The sequence below is a fragment of the Acipenser ruthenus genome, chromosome 10, assembly GCF_902713425.1.
Source record: "Acipenser ruthenus chromosome 10, fAciRut3.2 maternal haplotype, whole genome shotgun sequence".
Lineage (NCBI taxonomy): Eukaryota > Metazoa > Chordata > Actinopteri > Acipenseriformes > Acipenseridae > Acipenser > Acipenser ruthenus.
Window position 1 is genome coordinate 23,771,355 of NC_081198.1, and position 6,052 is coordinate 23,777,406.

The following is a 6,052-nucleotide window of genomic DNA, read 5'->3' on the forward strand; positions in this document are numbered from 1 at the left end:
CACTTCTGTTGTGCTGGGTCATATTTTTAAAGGGGCAACGAACCCGAGTGGGTCTAGTCTTTTACTATATATATATATATATATATATATATATATATATATATATATGAATTTGTTGTTTTACTTTTCCTGGAATATTGGAATTCAAAATTGATCAAAAGTTGTTTTCTTAAGCATCTGTTTGTGTGGTACTTTGGACAGCTATTTGGCTTCATTTTTTTGGTACCTGTAAAGCAGAGAATGACCAAATCCATTTATTTTATTTAACAAAAACACAACACAAATAAATTATAACCCATGGAAAACAAACTGCTTACCAATTTGAACACATAAGGTATGTTTTGGTTTTAATTCAAGTAACACTACGGTTTAATACACAACACATTTAAAAGAACAATATTGTTGTGTGTTACAGAACACCCTACATTGTTTACAACACATTACTTTATCTATGATGTATCCCTTGTTGTCAGTATAGTTTTAAACACATTTCTGATTGTTTTAATATTTTTGATTCACACTTCATAATCAGTTGAAAATACATTAATCTGCATCATTAGCCAGAAAAGATCATGTTGGTTTTAACATACAGGGTGAAACATTTGCACAGCATTGTTGTTTTACATTGTTATCAGTTGTCCTTCAATGTTGACATTATTGAATAACTCCCTGATTGCCAAACAGTCTCAGTCACAGACATTGCTCCTTTGCAGATCATCCTCCACGTATGCTCCAGTTTTCTCAATGATCTGACAATGCTGTGTGAATTATGAATCAGCCTGTAGAATATCGAGTTCATGCTCCTTCTTACAACCATGCTAATTTCCACAACAAGCACTCATTCAGAGCAGCAGCTTTGTTGCAAGCGGGAGCACGATCTGGATACACTATGATGTTTTTAAGAGAACTTCTCTCCTCCTGACGAACACGCCTGAGAAATATGTTATCTATTCATATAAATATATGAGGTGTGAAAAAAACATGCCTACATTGAAGAATGTATGGAAAATAGATACAGCAAAAGCAAAGTATTGCGTATCTTGAAACACTTCAGGGTGTTCAGTAACACTTTATACAATCAGCATTGTTGAATTCAGGAACTTGTCTTACAATAAGCTTGCACATGTTAGCAGATAACACAAGATAGCAACACTTTTACTTTGCTTGCACAGCGTGGTGCTCTTTGCAGAGCTCTCCTTTTCCTCGCAGGATATTTCTTTGTAACTTGTGAGTCGTTTGTGTCGTATTACAAGATGTGTTCCACCTGCACTGCAGATCAAAGGACAGCTTTGAATGACAGGCCTGTTTATTGTCCATTGGTGTCTGTAAGAGAGCAGCATTTTATTAAGTAAAAATATCCCTTAGAGCCATCTTCATTCATTTAACATAGTTTTGATCTGATTGGGGCTGCAGATGTGTTGCTAATCTGTAATAGTGGACTTCATACTGAAGGCTGAGTCAATGAGTACAGATCAGGACGTTAAAAATGCCTTGATTGCTCGTGGACTTTGTACTGAAATGCCCATTAATAGAGGTTCACTATGTATTGCGATATCTTTAAAAATACATTTTAATATATGGCTTCTACAATATCCACCAGAAATCAAAACATCCAACAAATTTGAGCCACTTCAAAATTTAGATGATCAAAACCAACATCAAGAGAACGAAAGGAACAACACCCAGGACCCTATAAACAGTGCTGTCCAGGCAGCAAAAAGAAGGGAGGTCATGATTGTTGGGGACTCCATATTGAGAAACACAGCAATTTCAGCTCGCAGTTTGGACCCCTTTACTACAACAGTGTGCTGCCTTCCAGGAGCCTCTGTCACGCACATCACTGTGAACGTGGACAGGCTCCTAGAACGAACAGGAGACGACCCGGTAGTAGTCGTCCACATCAGTACAAACAACATTGGAAGAAACAGGCCAAGATCCCTGCAAAACAAATTCAGAGAGCTAGGAAGGAAATTAAGACAAGACCAAAAGTGTGTTATTTTCTGGGATACTGCTGGCACCTTGCAAAGGAACATATGGACAGCTGGAAATACAAAATCAAAATGCATGGCTGAAATCGTGGTGCACACAGGAAGGCTTCATCTTTCTTGAACATTGGAGCACATTCTACAACAAGGACTATCTATACAGGCTGGACGGACTGCACTTAAACAGAAAGGGAACCAATCGATTCGGAAAAAGGATCCTTGAGGAGGTCCAGAAGCATTTAAACTAGAAAGGAAGGGGGGAGAAAATAAAAAAAGAGAGGGGAGACCACATCAAAACAAAGGCAACAACTCAAATTATGAAGGTATGAAACAGAGACTAACATAAGTAGATTGGAGTAAAATAGAGAAAACATCCACAGAAAAAGGATGGCTGTTTTTTTTTTAAATGTAGTACTAGAGGCACAAAACAATTACATCCTAAAAGTAGACAAATCTAAATCTAAAACAAAATGGCCAAAATGGTTTAATAGATCAATTTAAAAAGATATTCAGTGAAAAAAGGCACTTTACAGATCATTTAAAAGGGACCAAAAATAAAGTACACAGAAAGAGTACTTGGAACTGCAAACACAAGTCAAAAAGGAAGTTAGAAAGGCCAAGAGAGAGATAGAAATCAATGTTGCTAAGGGGGCTAAAACCAATTCCAAAATGTTTTTCCAATATTATAACAGCAAGAGAACATTCAAAGAGGAGATTAAATGTCTAAGAGGCACAAATGGCAAAATCATACACAAAGAAAAAAAAAATAGCAAATATATTAAATGATTACTTTTCACAGGTTTTTACAAAGGAGGACACGGACAACATGCCCCACATGTGAACCTTTTCCTCACCAGGTATCCAATATGACTTCTTGCTATGCATATATATGCGTATATATGAATGACTCCTGGTCAATAAGAAGATTATTAATCCATAAGGGAAGCTTCCTTACCTTCCCCGTGGTGCTTCCTCTGTCTGCTATAGAAGTCTTCCCCCACAATACCTGAGAGCACAAGAAGGATCCCCAGGGATAGGAAGATTCTGATGTCATTCCCCAGCCCGTATGACTCTGAATTGAGGGAGAGACAGAATCAGTGGTTGCACCGGCTGTGTGGAGACACAACACAGGGATAAGAAGTATTTCTGTGAGCCGAACCTGACCCCCCTGAGCGGCTCATCTACATGTTAACATATGAAGAGCAGGGGTGACAATTTAATCTCATAGTATAATGTGTACAATAGTGTTTATTAAATCTTCATCGTTAGGTTAAAAAGGTGGTCAGCTTTACAATATTTGTAATAATTCAGACCAACATAAATTTGATTTAATGATGTAAATAGTGGAAATCAAATATTTAAACCTGTTGTTTGTGGCCCATACTCTATTAGTGAAGGCACTACATTCCTTTCTGAGTACCCGTTAAGCATGTGTTTGTACTGCTGGTATATAAATAAACAGGGCCTCATTTTTGATGTGGAAAAAATAGAAAATTATGAAAGAGATGATCCCGGTAATTGTTTTAACTGATAAATACAAGTTAGGCCGATAATGAGGAGTAACCTACAGCTATGGCCAGAAGTTTTGCATCGTCCCATAGAATTAACACATTTTACTTCATAAAGTTGAATAAAACCTGCTAAATAATCTTACGTTAATATATTAAAATTACATACTGCTTTGTAGTTTTCCTTATACGTAACAAAAAACTGACTGAAAATTAAAAAATGTGACATTTTAAAATCTAACATGAAACTCTGTACTACTAATATGGCTTCCGGTAGACTTTTTAGTAGTTTCTTTGATGCAAAACATTTGTCCAGATCTGTATAAACCCTTCTTTACTAGTCCAATCTGTGGAATGCAGTGTCAGATAGATATATAGGGATGCCTGTACAAAAAGAGACACATTTGTATTACATCAAACATATTTAAGTAAAAATAAATGTCATGTCTTTCGTGCACATTTCAAACTGGCAGATCATACTTGCTTTTAATTGCCGACACGGCTGCATAGGCACAGGAAAGTTGAATTGTGTTATAATGGACCATTAGTTGTTTATAGTTAAAACATATTAACTGAAATTGTATTGCATTAAACTGAAAACGGTATCAAAGGTACATGATTAAAAAGCTTCAAATGTAGGACCTATATACATTGTGTGAAACTTTATTCTCATGGACCTGACTGCCCGAACGTGACGGACATAAGAAATGTACAGAATAAAGTTTTCAGATGTACTCGTCATTTCAGTTTAGGACAAGCAAGCGTATTAAGTTAGTCTTATCCTTCACAGTACTAAATTAATCCACTTGAACAGGATCATCATGAATCTGATTTGGTACACTGCAATCAGGATCTTGTTTAGTCTGAATTAAAAGATGATCTACCTGTGACGATTAACTTTTTGTACGCTGTAATCGGGATTAGGTGTACTAACTTTAGTCCAATCAAGTGGACTAAACCTGGTTAATCCACTAGTTAGACACACCAAGTGGACTAAACTTAGTATGCTGCAATTGACGCAACATTCCCCCAGCCTAACTATTATAACTATCCACTCTGTTACACCTGTATAAAACATCTAAAGAATACTTACAGTTTTTTGCAACTGCCATACTCTTGAACACAAATTTGGGGTTGTCATTTTCTTTACATGCACATTTTAGTTTACTGTATCTTAGTGGACTATACACAAATATTGTATGTAATAATAATAATAATAATAATAATAATAATAATAATAATAATATCCAGCTGAAATTACGTACCATTCAATAGCCACTGGGAAAGTTGTTCTGAACAGATATAGCAGTTTCAGCAGTACAGTCTATATTTTAGACTACAGTATGGTTATAAAAAATAAAATTGGTCTAGTTTAAAAAAAATGCTTTTATTTAGTTTAGTAAAATTATGAAAAACAAACAGAATCACACGTGCCTGTTGAATTGTTTTGTTGGGTCTTGGCGGATGTGATTGGACTTGTCAAGCATTCTGTGGGTAAATAAACAATGTCATTTAGCAGAAGTAGCAACATTTGCAGACAACAGGGACAAATTTAATGATGTAAATAGTGTCAGATCTAAATATCGTCTTCTTGAAATTAAAAACCTGATTCTTTGCGGACTTTGTTCCACTGTATTTTTATTGTTAAAAAGTGGTAATGTTTGAATCCACCGCTTTTTCAGTCATTAGAATAGTGGCTGCATTTCCATTCAAGAGAAATATCTCCAACTGTTGTCATGCAAGTTTAGAGGTCAATTTCCTTTTGAACCACAGTTTCAGTTCAATTACACAGGTTTACATGTCATAGCCCCGAAGACAGACATACATACTCTAGAGACTCTCAGTTTAGATGTCTACTGTTTGGATCAATTGACCCCAGCATGGCAGCAGTGTGGAGCAGTGGTTATGGCTTTGGACTCTTGAACGGAGGGTTGTGGGTTCAATCCCAGATGGGGGACACGGCTGCTGTACCCTTGAGCGAGAGCAGTCGCGCGTGAGGTGAGCTCCTGCTCAAAGTCTATTAAACAGTGTTTTCATCTTTTTATTTTCACAATCTTTTTATATATTCTTTTTTCTAAAGCAGCAGGGCACCTTTTTTGTTAGTTAAAACTTTTATTTAGTGTTTTAAAAACACATTTTATTTCTTTTTTCTTTGGTTCTCCTACACTTGCTTGTTTGCAAGTGTAGGAGGGCAGCCATTTTGGCTTGTTTTTTTTTTCCTTTGTTTGGTTTGTTCTTTTAATTTTTACTTCCTTTAAACTTGTTTCTTTTCTTTTCTTTTTAATTTTGTATTGAAGAGCATTTTCTTTAGTTTATTTCAAAATCATTTTTAATCATTACACTGTTTTAGTTTTAGTTTTAAAAATCCTTTTGTTTTAATCCCCTGCTTCTGCCTTGTGCAGAGTGGGGGAAGGGCAGGCAGGGAGCACAGGCCATGTGCTCCTTTGTTTGCCCTTAGTTTGGTTTTGATTTTCTTTTAAGTTTAAAACTATTTTTTAGTTTTAAACTTTGATTTATTTCTGAATTTTTCTTTTACCCCTGCACTATTGGAGTGCAGGG

General features: G+C 35.9%; 1 long non-coding RNA gene across 1 annotated transcript; it reads right to left on the reverse strand.

Annotated features, from left to right (window-relative positions):
• Positions 1–313: 313 nt before the first annotated feature.
• On the reverse strand, positions 314–5,811 carry LOC131738152 (uncharacterized). The gene is made up of 2 exons (XR_009329682.1): positions 2,941–5,811; positions 314–1,323 (listed from the first exon to the last, which is right to left on the reverse strand). It is a non-coding gene; the product is annotated as an uncharacterized LOC131738152 (long non-coding RNA).
• Positions 5,812–6,052: the final 241 nt, after the last annotated feature.